We start from the raw sequence: 14033 nt of genomic DNA, 5'->3' as shown, positions 1-14033 counted from the left end.
CTGTCTCTTTTCATTGTAGTCCCGTCACCACTGCTGGATGTGAGCCCAACCACACAAAAGCAGCTGCTGGTTTTCACTGCAGATACTGCAGTAAGGAGAAACAGCCTCCAGACTGGACCAGCTGAGCGTGGCCCTACCAGGATTTGCTCCAAAGGTCTTATTACCAGTAGTGCTTCCCGATGAAATACATGGGGGTCCTCCTTTGATTCCAACCCCAACCCACCCCACCATGCCCCCTGATAACATCCATCAGGGCCACATCTCGACAGCTCCTGAACACCTCCAGGGATCCCACCACTTACCTGGGCAGCCTGTGCCAGTTAATTCTATGGGCAGACCTGCCAGTATGAAATATTATGCTAACATGACAAAGAGAGAGAAGAAAAGCAAAATTAAGACTAGCTGACAAGCCTTGACAGGAAGTTCTGCTCTCCATCAATTTAGTCCCTGTGACTCTTCACAGGTGTTTTCTACATTTGGGATCACTGCTACAAAAAGAGATGTTGACATCATCTCTTGTGGCCACCCTGACAGAAGAGCAGGAAGGCTGGGATGCTCTTTTTCCTGTCTTTCCCTTGATTTCCTCTATATCTTAGGGACGAATCACAGGACAGAACACAGAAATCAAATGGCTCTACAAAGCAGATTGGCCAGTTCAAGTCAAAACAGCCACTGAAAACACCCCAGATGCTGTCTGACAACAGCTGGACTGTCGGGGAGTCAGGTGAATGCAGTCTGCTGGCCCTGGGCAGGAAGAGGACAGCCCAGACTGTCACATACCTTTCACTGAAAGCTGATAGAGCATTTTATCCTCCTCACAGATGCACTGATAACTTGCAGCATCATCCATTGAGTCGTTGTGAATTTTCAGGGTGTGTTTCTTCCCCACAATTTGCAGTTCATAATTTTCACTGGCCTTGAGCTCCTTCCCATCCTTCATCCACTCCACAGTAGCGCCTGTGTCTGAAAGCTCAGCCTGCAGTTTGGCTTCCTCACGCAGCCAAGTGCAGATCTTTTCTACATCTTTGCTCTTCTTGGTAAATCTCACTGCAGCACCTGTCAGGAGCAAAGGCCTCGTTATTTCAATTTATATCAGGCTAACGTGGTCAATGTTTGCTGCAACATCTCTGAAAAAGTATCACCTTCTGTTCCTGCACTCATCATTGTGTCAGTGCTGAGCAATTCACGATATTTCATTTGGTCTTCTTGCTGGATTTACTAAGTAAAAATCAACCAAACATCTCCTTCTACTGATTAATAATGCTCTAAACATGCTTCTGCAGAGGTTTCCACCCAATGACAAACAGGTCCTCCCATCATGAATGTTTATTTGTTCTACTTTGTCATGCAAAGCTGATTGATAGAGATATTATTGGAATGATTGCTCCCCTACTTCTAAACTATTCCAGTGCAATCAGAAAGGCTGTCTGAACCTGCAGCTGAAAGTACTTCTCTATGGTCATGCAGTGGTAAACCTGGTGACTGAATGCACTGGCCAATAGCTGTGAACTGCAGACATTCATCAGCTGGCATGCTTGCACGTTGTTGTAAGGTCAATAGTAAACATGGCATCCCCTCCAGGTACAGCTTCACCAGTTGTTAGGGGGGATTTCACAGCCAGGACTGGGTCTGAGGAAGAACATGTATGTCTTAATGCTCTTTAGATGCAAGTCTGGTATCTCATTTAGAGATGGAAGATTAAATCATAGGTACATTTCTACTTCTCCCTTTGCATGAGTGCTAGAAGAAGCACTTCTGTGCTTAAGATCTGTTACAGAAAGTTCTGCCTCTTGCACATGTGAGATATCAAAAGATAAGGATATTCATGTCTCTGTCACAGAAACAACTCGTATCACTTTAGTGGTAGCTGGAGGTTGATAGGAGATAGGAGAACTAGGAATAAAGGAAAGCCTTTGGTGTGTTAATGCACTGCTAACCTTAAAGTCAAAGGAAGCATCTTTAGGGAACCAACACAGCTGCTCAGCACACACTGACCCATTTCCATTGGGGTTTTTGTGCTTACCAAGGTGCACGCTCCCTGGGAATTCCAGAGACGGGCTCTGTCCATGCGCATTGACTGCAGACACTCGGAACTGATCATCAGCCTCTTCAGACAGATTGCTCACCGTGAACTCTGGGACGGGGACATGAGACTCGTGGCACCTCACCCAGGTGAAGCCAGTTAGTTTCTTGCATTCCACAATGTAGCCATCGACTGGAATGGGGCGGTGCATCTTCGGAGGGGACCATGCCAGCGTCACTGAGGTTTCTGTTTTATTTTTCACCACGGGGTCAGTTGGGGGCTGGGTGGGAGGTTTTCTGGGAGCTGAACAGAAATAAATTTCAGAAATATTAGCATAAGGTCATGTAGGCTGGAAAAGACCTTCAAAAGACCTTCAAAATCAGCAGACTCAACTTTCAGCATGACCTACTGAGTCCCACCATTAACTACTGTGCTACCTGAGGACATACATGACAAGCTTATTCCTGCAGGTATTTGCATAGTGAATATATTCACCCTCTGGTTGCTTTGGAACATTTTAGAGGTTAAAATCCCATCAGACTTTTTCACTGTGTGCAGCCACTGATACAGGCAGGAGGCTGGGAATTACCTGATGGGCTCTAGTTACAGACTACTGACACAGTAAAGGATTGATTTCATTTAATTTTGGCCATCAGAAAGTTTGGTGTCTGGTTTCAGTCACCCATCTGGACTCCAATTATAATCATATGGAGAACAGCACATTCAGGAGAACTCATCTCAATAAACCTGAATGAAATCACAGAATCATAGGATCATGGGAGGGCTTGGGTTGGAAGAAACCTTCAAGATCATTAAGTGCTAGATGCCAAAGGTCCCACTAACACAGTATTAAGCCAAAAGCTAGATGCTGGAATCAGATCTCCTGACCTTACCATCAGAAACTGAGATGTCATATTTTGCTCAGAGGTGCCTGCTTGTAGGAGGGACAGCTTCCGAGCTTTTTCTGCTCCAGGAACCAGCTCGAGCTTCAGAATTTAAACAGCAGTCAGAAATTAAACTGAGCTTTGTCACCTCCATCAAATAGAAGGAGTGGTTGGGTGGTACAGCTTTCCAAATCGCTTAGAAACTGTCACAACAATCAGATGCCTACCTTTTCTTTTTTAACTTGTTAATACATAGAGCTTAATAGCATCAGAATGCCCCAAGCACTTCAGACAACAGGACAGCTGTAAACCCTTCTTTAAGGATTCCTTTGTTTAACCACTGAGTAACTGTAATTCAGTGGTGCTGGTAGGAGAAGGGAAGTCCTAATCTTCCCAGATGGTGAACAGAGTTGATGTTCACATGCAGACTGGTGCTGCAGCAGAGCCAGAAACCACTCATTTGGGAAACACAGCACCAAGAAAATAATGGGAATAGCTTCATAAAATCAGGAGCTTCACTCAAATTTCATGTCAGATCTATAATTCTTCCTATTTTCAGGAAGAAATGATTTCCCTTTTTCTTGTAGTTTTATTTTCTTTTCCTTTCCAGCAAGCAGCTTTGTAGCTTACAAATTGTTTTCTAATCACCTCCTGGTGTGGACAAATCACACAGGTCTGACTCCATGTTTTACATAGTTAGCATATTATATTTGTTCCACTATGGAACTGTACAGTCATAGAATGGCCTGGGTTGAAAAGGATCCCAAAGATCATCCAGTTCCAACCCCCTGCTATGTGCAGGGACGCCATCCACCAGACCAGGCTGCCCAGAGCCACATCCAGCCTGGCCTTGAATGCCTGCAGGGATGGGGCATCCACAGCCTCCTTGGGCAACCTGTTCCAGTGCGTCACCACCCTCTGAGTGAAAAACATCTTCCTAAGATCCAACCTGATCCACAACCCCTACACACCCTCAGAGCCCCCTAGAGCCCCTAGTCCTCCTATTGCCCACCACAGCCCCATATGCCCACTAGAGTCCCCCTCAACTCTCTTTACAGGCCCTGCACAGCTCTATATAACAGTCTTATAGAACTACCTCTAGTAGAAGCAATCTCCACACAGAGATCCTTTCCCAGCACACTGCGCCACGGGGGGAGCAAAACGGGGGGGGGGCACATACACACACGGCGCCGGGGGGGCCCGTAACCGACCCCCACCCATCCTTTAAAGGGGTGGGGGGTCCGTTTTAATGGGGGGGGGGGCGAGATCACCTTCACCCCCCACCCCCCCATCCCCACCCCATCCTTTAAAAGGGGGGTGTCCATTTTGGTGTTGGGGGGCAGTGACAATCCACCCCCCCACCCCATCGTTAAAAGGAGGGGGGGTCCGAGACCACCCCCCCCACCCCATCTTTTAAGGGGGGGGGTCAGGGGCTCATGGGGGGCAGCACATCGTGCACAACATTGTGGGGGGGGGGGGGCTTTAAGAGGGGGGGGTTACAAAAAGCATAGCTCTCAACTATAGATGGGATTGGGGGGGGCTCAATCGATGGGGGGGGGCCCTTCATGCAGGGGGGGCACAGCGTAAGTCAGCGGCTTTGAGGGGGGGTGTTGGGGCTGTTTGGCCTTTGGGGGGGTTATTGTGTGCCCCACCCCCACCACCCCCACACACAATGGGGTGTTAATGTGGGGGGGGGGGGCTTAGATTAGTTGCGTTCCCTATAGCACTGCGCCCCCCCGTCATTAACCCCCCCGCTTTATCCTTACGGCTGAGCCCCCCCCCGACAGCGCCCCATTCATCTTGATGGGGGGGGGGTTTGTCACACGACCCCGGCGCGGCTTACGGCACATCGTCGACCCCACCCCACCCCCCATAACCCCACCCGGGGGGGGAGGGGGTGATGTGGTGAGTGGGGGGGGGGTTCCGGAGGTGGGGGTGAGCAAAGCGCAATATGGGGGGGGGGGTCCTATAACTGGAGGGCAGCGGCTGCACAAAGAGCCCGCGGGGGTCGGAGAGCAGCACTTTGGCTGGGGGGGGTCCACGGGGTCCGGGGGTAATGCTGCCCCACCCCCTCCCCCACCCCCCACTGCCGACCCCCCCCCCGCGTTGCCCCCCCGCCCCAACGTCAGCTCCTGCGGCAGCTCCTCGTCGCTCTCCTCCTCCTCTTCCTCGTCTGGGGGGTCAATATGTGGGGGGGGGGGTCCCATCGGGCAGCGGCAGCTCCGCCGGCTCCGATTGGCTGAGCCGCAGTGCGCGGGAGCGGCTGTTGTGTGCCGGTCGGTGGAGGGGAGGCTCTTCATGGAGCTGCCCCGCAGCCAACAACAGCCTGAATGAGATCCTGGAGTCCCAGACGCTGGAGGATGAGCTGGGAAAGAGCAGAGGCTCCCCACAGAAGGGCAAATCACGTCTGATAACGTGAGTGTGGAGCACAGCCAGCCCCTTCCTCACATGTGTGGGGCTTCCATGTTCCTCTGTGTCCATTGCAATGTGCCACCCCAATCCTGCTGCCCAGCCAGGAGTGGATGGGATGAGCAGGTTGGGATGCACAGAGCAGTGCTCAGACATTGCTGGGACATTTGTGCACTGCTGTTGAGCTTCCCTTTGTGCAGCAGGGGAGAGGATGGAGGTTTACAGGTGGATGGTTGTTATTTCTATGGCATTGCACAGGTGGTAGAACCATGTCCATTCCCAAACTTATTCCAGGGCATGCGGGAATTTGTGCAGTTGTAGTTCCTGAATTGTGCTATTTAAAACCCTCCTGTAAATGGGGATGTTTTGTAATGCCTGCTGGGGCTGCAGGCAGCATTGCCTTCCTCCTTAGGGGGCAGGTTTAATCACAAGCCTCCCTATTTCCTATCACAAACGTCCTACAAACCATGTCTGGGCATTGCTGTCTCGGCCTGGATCTCAGCTCCTGAGACTGTCAGATGTGAAGCAGCAGCAGCTGGGACAGGGCTGGCTCTGTGTGCCCTCTCTGGGTCTGTGGGCACAGAGTGGGGCAGAGGGATGACTGTGAGAGGGAGGAATTGCCCAGCCACAAGAAAGAGGAAATCAGCTGAAAAGGGGAGATTTGAGAAGCACTGAGGCTGTGGCTGCTTTGACAGTAAGAAGAAACCAAGCTGTCACTGTGCAGATGGGAACTCCAGTAGGAGAGCTGTGGTGGCTTTACAGATGGCAGACAGCAGCTGGAGTGTAGAGCCAAGGGTAGGGGGGGGATCTTCCTCTTAGCAATGCCATGCAAAGAATGATGCAGACTCCTGCAGGGTCGGCTTTGCTGTGTGACCCTGGGTGGAAGCAGCTGGAAGGTCTCAGCCCTTCTGCATTATCCCAGGAGCTGGGGCAGTGCTCGGTCTCATCCCACCTCTGCTAATAGCAAATGCAGAATCCCTTATCTGAGTGCCCTTTTCTCTCATGTAGAGTCACCAACCCTGGGAAGTTCACAAAAAGTTTGGGTGTTGTGTTGAGGGATGTGATTTAACTGGGAAGTATTGGTGATGGTTGGACTGGATGATCATAAGATCATCCAGATCATAAGATCTGAGATCATAAGATCATAAGATCATCCAGGTCTTTTCCAACCTTGAAAATTCTATGGAGTTGTAGCAGATTGTGGGGGTGTAGGTGTGGTATATATATGTACACAGATGGGAATATCCGTATGGAAAAGATAGATCCATGTGTGTTCTGGGCTGCACTGAAAAAGGGGTGGCCAGCAGGAGAGGGAGGTGATTGTCCACTCCTGCTCAGCTCTTGTGAGGCCATATTTGCAGCACTGTGTCCAGGCCTGGGAAGGATGTGGAGCTGTTGGGGGGGGTCCAGAGGAGGGCCACTGTGATGATCAGAGGGCTGGAGCAGCTCTCCTATGAGGAAAGGTGGAGGGATCTGGGCTTGTTTAGCCTGGAGAATGGAAGGCTGTGGGGAGACCTCATTGTGGCCTTTGAGTACTTGAAGGGAGCGTATAAACAGGAGGGGGAATGGCTGTTTATGAGGGTGGATAATGATAGGACAAGGGGGAATGGTTTAAAACTGAGACTGGGGAGGTATAGGTTGGATCTTAGGTAGATGTTTTTTGCTCAGAGGGTGGTGACACACTGGAACAGGTTGCCCAAGGAGGCTGTGGATGCCCCATTCAAGGCCTGCAGGCATTCAAGGCCAGGTTGGATGGGCTCTGTCCATGAGCTTTGACTGCAGACACTTGGAACTGATCATCACCCTCTGCAGACAGATTTACAGCCCCTGCACAGCTCTATATAACAGTCTTATAGAACTACCTCTAGTAGAAGCAATCTCCACACAGAGATCTTTTCCCAGCGCCCCTTTGTGACATCATAATGCCCCTTTGTGACATCATAACACCCTTTGTGACATCATAATGCACCTTTCTGATGTCATAATGCCCCTTTCTGACGTCATAATGACCCATTGTGATGTCTTAATGCCCCTTTGTGACGTCATAATGCCCTTTGTGATGTCATAATGCCATTTGAGACGTCATAAGGCTCCTTTGTTTTCATAATGCCTCTTTGTGACGTGATGATGCCTCTTTGTGACGTCATAATGCCCTTTGTGACGTCTTAATTCCCCTTTGTGATGTCTTAATGCTCTTTTGTGATGTCACAATACCCCTTTGTGATGTCATAACACCCCTTTGTGACATCATAATGCCCCTTTCAGACGTCATAATGACCCTTTTTGACATCATAATTCCCCTTTGTGATGTCATAATGCTTCTTTGTGGTGTCATAACGCCCTTTGTGACGTCATAATGCCCTTTGAGACGTCATAATGCTCCTTTGTGATGTCATAATGCTCCTTTGTGATTCATAATGCCCTTTGTGATGTCATAATGCCCTTTCTGACGTCATAATGCCCCTTTGTGGTGTCATAATGCTTCTTTGTGAGGTATCTGTGGTGCCATTGATAATGAAGTGTGATGAACTGGAAGGCTTTCAGTAGAATTGCAGCCCTAACATAAACAATGACTTGAACTCTGGAATTCTGTGTAAAATCATTAGCTAGCTTGTGGTCCGGGTCTTCAAACCAAAGGCTGTGAGGTGCTGCTCTTGTTGACGCAGGCTGTGAAAGATGACTTGAGCTCTAAGAGTAATTTCCCTTCTGCTCTTTATATGAACGTCAAATCCACAATTAGAATATTAAGAAGATAATGTAAAATTTTGTGCTGCTGGACTGAGGACTTCCATTAGCTGTTAGCCATAGTTTGGAACTTGCAAAGCAATCATATTGGAGCCTTGCTGGGCAACCTGCTCCAGTGTCTCACCACACCCACAGTAAAGCATTTCTTCCTAATATCCAATCCTAATCTACCTTCTTCCCATGTAAAGCCATTTCCCCTCATTCTGTTGCTACCTGCCCTTATGAAAAGTCCCTCCCCAGCCTTCCCTGTAGGCCCTCTTCAGATACTGGAAGGCCACTCTAAGGTCTCCTTGGAGTCTTCTCCAGGCTGAAGAGCCCCATCTCTCTCAGCCTGTGCACATAGTAGAGGTGCTTTCAGCCCTCTCTGATCACCTTCATGGCCCTCCTCTGGACCTGCCTGAACATCTCCAAGTCCTTCTTGTGTTGAGGGCTCCAGAACTGCGTGCAGTGCTCCAGATGGGGTTTCAATGAGAGGAGTGTGGAGGGGCAGCACCACCTCCCTCGACCTGCTGGTCATGCTTCTGTGCTTTAAGCTTATGCTTTAAGGTCCTATATGCTTTAAGGTTTAGATAGTGCAGTCGCCTCACCTCTTCAGGTTTATCTGTGAAGGTCCCTTCCAAGTGAACCGTGCTGATCCAGACAGTTCGGATTGCTCATTAAAGTGTTTTAGTAAGTTGGGCTGGTCCTACGAAGCAGTATGACTGCAGTAAGCAGTGTACATGGTGCGCTGTGAGTACTGCACACATTCCTCTTGGCAGCTTGTGGAACAGAAACTGTGCATTGTTTGGATTGTGTAAGTATTCCTGTTGGTCTCTTGTGATGCTTACCTTCTTAGAGCACCTTTCCTCGTTTGGCTCTACATATTTTGGTACCTTACTTGTTCTGTTTGGCTTAGCAGGGAAGGTCTTCTTCTGAAGCATCCTCAGTCTTGGTCTGGGCAGCATACTTAGAAATGACATGGACGTTACATGAGTGGGTGGTCAAAGGGGGGAAGAACTCACCTTTCTGATCTGTTTCCTTTTAGAACACAGTCCTGGAGAGGATTTGCTTTCCTTGTTTCCTGGAGACTTGGATTCTTAGATGGTTTTGACTGCAGCTATTTCTGATGTTAATTCCTTTTTCTGTACTTTAGTAGCCAAGTGCAAGTGGAGTGCTTTGGGAATTGTCTGAAGTTGCCAGGTTGCGTGTGATCACATATGTAACGTGGAGTTATGTGTGGTGCCAGTGATAATTAAGTGTGATGAACTTGAAGGCTTTCAGTACAATTTCAGCCCTAATGTAAACAGTGACTTGAACTCTGGAATTCTGTGTAAAATCATTAGCTAGCTTGTGGTCCAGGTCTTGAAACCAAAGGCTATGAGGTGCTGCTCTTGTTGACGCAGGCTGTGAAAGATGACTTGAGCTCTAAGAGTAATTTCCCTTCTGCTCTTTATATGAACGTCATATCAACAATTAGAATATTAAGAACATAATATAAAAGTTGTTGCTGCTGGCCTGTGGACTTCCATTAGCTGTTAGCCATAGTTTGGAACTTGCAAACCAATCTTATTTAGACTTTAGTGGTGAAATCTTCTGATGAAATCTTCCTTCTAATTCTGCAAAAGAATCTCGGTGGAACATTTCTGTCTGAAAAGGCTCTGGCATATGAAGATGTGCCAGACTGCAGCCATGTGCCAGATGCGTTTGGATCCATGGAATTTTCTGATGTAGCTTCAGTGTTTGAAGAATCTCCACTCGATCTAAATACTCAGAAAACAAAGCAGGTGTGTGAAGATGTACAGCTAGTTTCTTACAGAAAAAATACAGCTCTTAATCTAGAAATCTGCTTCTCATTGTATCTAGTGCTTACTCCATATTTAAGTATCTAGTGGACCTTGACCAAAGGAAGATAAAGATAGAGCAAAGAAGTATGTTAAGCATAAATTTTGTTGCCTTCTACCTGTAGGCCATGGTTGGTTTGACGTGATCCCTAACTCCAGTGTTTGGTTTGCACAGAAACAGCAAGCAAGGGAACAAGTAAAGGAGTCAGTGAGGATTTTAAAACACAATGGGAAGCGATAAGGCACAGTTAATAAGATTCTGGAGTTAGGCTGGAGGTAGGCAGAGGTTGAAAGGTACCGAAAGAAATTCAATCTTACTGTGTTGGACAACAAAATCCACTGTGATATTATTCAAATTTTTAACTAAACCAAGTGATAATTCATATTTATGTTTAGATAAGCTGGTGAGGGTTAATCCTCAATGGAGAATTGAGATGAACAAATAAAAAAATGGTGTTTGACAGTCTATAAGAAACGAACTTATTCTAGGAGAGAATCAGAGTTTTCAACTGTTTTGTTCAATAGCCAAATAATGTATGATATTTTTATAAGCATTGTGTCTGACCTTCTCAGCTGTTAGAATTTCTTTGACAGTAACTTCTCCGGCTGTGATCAGAAAACCTTTTGTTCCGTCTCTGGCACCATTCGAGGCATGATACTCAACTGGGTGATATGGAATTCACACTGTCAACTCCAGTGACAAGAAAAGTGGCATCTAAGAAGCGTGCAAACACAGAGAATGTTGATGCAGAGTCAGTGTTAAGAAATGAGCTGCCCTTTGCATTTCCTGCTCCAAAGGCCTTCTTTTCGAAGAGCCAGACAGAGAAGCAAGTAGAAGGCATATCTTTTTAGGCGCCTACTTCCAAAGGTATGTTGTATCTAAAAAATGGAAACCTAGAACATGTGTAGCTTAGGAATTTTTTACTTTTAATATGAATGCAGTACTTGTAGGTCCTAAAATTCTGAAAGGTTTCAGTGTGGGGTTTATTTGGTCACAGCACATACAGCTGCCATCCTGTACATCTGACAGTGCACTGCAAGCGGTTTAACCATATATCAGGGCATGGTACACGTCTGTTAATGATAGAAGTTCTCACAGTTTCACAAGGAGCATGCCTTGAGATGCATTCAGATAATGAGGTAAGTGCTGTGTTCCTAAAACTAGCATGTGTCTCCACTCTCCATCGAGATTTAGTAGATAATTTCTTTAACAATTATGATGAGAGTTTTGTTTTGTTTTTATTTTTTTCTGGGCTATTATTTTGAGTGAAAGAAAAGGGTATGCTTTTATTTAAGCGAGCTTTTGATTGCATCATGCTTCTAAATTAAATGTAACCTACTGAATTCCTCATGATAGCATACGAGTACTTGCGTGTATCTGTTCTCCCTAATAGAGGGAGAAGAGACTCAGTGAACCTGGACAGTGTTACCCAGGGTTGTGAGAACAGCTAAATGATTGTTGAGAACTGGTCAACTCGTGAGCCTGAGACCTGGGATCCTCCATCCTAGGGTGGAACTTTACTGGAGCACGTGGGTGCCACAGCAAAAAAAGGACTGTGTACAATAGACTGAGAGTTTGCTGAGTTTCTTGGTTTACAGAAAGCACAACTAACTCAGCAGCAAGTGACGTATTTGGGATAGGAGATGACAGCTGGACTTTGAACCTTAAGGACTGCCAAGAAAGAAGCCATCTGCTCAACCCCTGAGCTGCAAACTGCCAAGGAACTCCATACGTTGCCAGGAATGACAGGAGGGTGCCGACCATGGATACACAGCTACGGACTGATGGTAAACTTGAAACAGCTTGAAGTGAGTAAGGGATATCCAGGGTGCACTGGTGCTCAATATTCAAGAAGCTCATCAATCTACACTGGGCCAAAGGATACCAGTTTTAATATCTCATGCAGTGTTTACTGTATTGGAGGCAAAAGGGGGACATTGGCTTTCACCCCACAGAATCACAGAATCACAGAATTACCCGGGTTGGAAGGGACCTCAAGGATCATGTAGTTCCAACCCCCCTGCCTAGCAGGGCCACCAAACATACGCCTTTACTAGATCAGGTTGCCCAGGGCCCCGTCCAACCTGGTCTTGAACACCTCCAAGGACGGGGCATCCACAACCTCACTGGGCAGCCTGTTCCAGGACCTAACCACCCTTCTAGTAAAGAACTTTCCCCTAACATCCAACCTAAATCTTCCCTCCTTCAACTTAAAACCATTTCCCCTAGTCCTGCTATTATCAGCCCTTTCGAAGAGTTTACTCCCCTCCTGGGAGTAAGTTCCCTTCAGGTACTGAAAGGCTGAAATGAGGTCACCCCGCAACCTTCTCTTCTCCAGGCTGAACAAACCCAACTCCCTCAGCCTGTCCTCATAGGGGAGGTGCTCCAGCCCCCTGATCATCTTTGTGGCCCTCCTCTGGACCCTTTCCAAAATCTCCATATCTTTTTTGTACTGAGGGCTCCGCACCTGGACACAGTACTCCAGATGGGGCCTCACAAGAGCAGAGTAGAGAGGGACGATCACCTCCCTATCCCTGCTGACCACCCCTCTCCTGATGGAGCCCAGGATCCCATTTGCTTTCCGGGCTGCCAGAGCGCACTGCTGGCTCATGTTAAGTTTCTCATCTATCAGGACCCCTAGGTCTTTTTCAGCCGAGCTGCTCTCAAGGACAACTCCTCCCAGCCTGTACAGGTGCCTGGGGTTCTTCCGGCCCAAGTGCAAAACCTTGCACTTTGCTGTGTTGAACCTCATTAGGTTCACCCGAGCCCAGCTTTCCAGCCTGTCAAGGTCCCTCTGAATGGCATCTGTTCACCCCAAAGATTCCCGAAATACCAGGCCATCCTGGTAGAGCAGGGTGATATAGAAATAATTGTAACTACTATTGCCAACCCAGTATCTTTCCTTAGCGGAACTCCCCTGGTGGAGAACCAGGATGACATCACTGCTTTGAAACAACTGATGCTGCACATTACATCCAGTCGGTCGGAGCTGAAGGACGAACCCTTAGAAGATGCAGAAGACGCCTGGTTTACCAGCAGCTGCAGTTTTGTGAGACAAGGAGGCTGTAAGGCAGGACATGCAGTAACTGCTACTGAGCAGGGAATGGAAGCACAACCATCAGCCGTGGGGACTACCCCTCAGAAGGCTGAAATAACTGCCTTGACGAGAGCCTTAATGATATGGACAGATGCTAACTATGTGTTTGGGGTGTCACACGCTCATAGTACCATCTGAAAAGAGCAAGGATTGCTCACACACAAGGAAAAGAGCATGATGTAAATGTACCTATGTTGTAGGGCACAGTTCTCTATCCAGGCCCAAGTCTGTGTGGGTGTCTCCTCTATCCACAAAGCTGCTCACACTGCAGGAGGCACAGGCTGAGAGGAGAGGCCAGAGCAGCTCTCCCACTGTGACACGGAGCAGCAGGATACAAGTAAAGGAAGGCCCCGCAGCGGTACTGGGAAGGTTCCACACAGTCATCAATTTTTCATCTGAAAGGTAAAGAGGAATTCCCTTTTCTGCCCCTATCATCATTGGTCGGGTGAGTAGCAATGATGCCCGGTGTGCTTCCATCAATGGAGCAGAATAGGCGGAAGGCTGGGGTGCAGGCTTTCCTCTGCTGAGGTGAGTGGGGGCTCAGGGTGTTGCTCAGTGGTAGATTTGTTCACACTGAGTTCTAACAGGAAACTTGCTCAACATCGAAGGCCTTGCAAAAGTCTGGCTGAGTGATGTCAGTTGCTTTTCCTTTCCCTACTGATGCTGTCACTCCACTGTAGAAGGCCACCAAAGCGACCAGGCTGCATGTCTCCGTTTCCGCTGTTTCTCCATTTCCTTCTTGTTGCTCCCTGTAACCAGCAGGTTCAGCCATGCTGCTTTCCTGCCTCCTCTGCTGTGTTTCGTGTGGTCGGGATGGAGCTCAGAGCTCCAGCTCTGAGAAAGGTTTTCTGAGAAAGTTACCATCTCTTTTCCATTCCTTTACCCCTAAAAACAGTTTTCCAGTGTCTCTCATGCAAGAATTCTTTGAACAGCCTGCAGCTGACTCTCCTGAAGCTCAGGGTCCTGACTTTGCTTTTTGCCAGGCACACATTCCTTGAGATGAGGAACTCTAGGAGGGCATGGTCACTACAGCCCTGACCACCTCCAGTCTTAA

This window comes from Coturnix japonica, chromosome 33, assembly GCF_054131305.1.
Source record: "Coturnix japonica strain WE chromosome 33, WE-NBRP24, whole genome shotgun sequence".
Taxonomy (NCBI): domain Eukaryota; kingdom Metazoa; phylum Chordata; class Aves; order Galliformes; family Phasianidae; genus Coturnix; species Coturnix japonica.
This window is presented reverse-complemented; position numbering follows the sequence as displayed.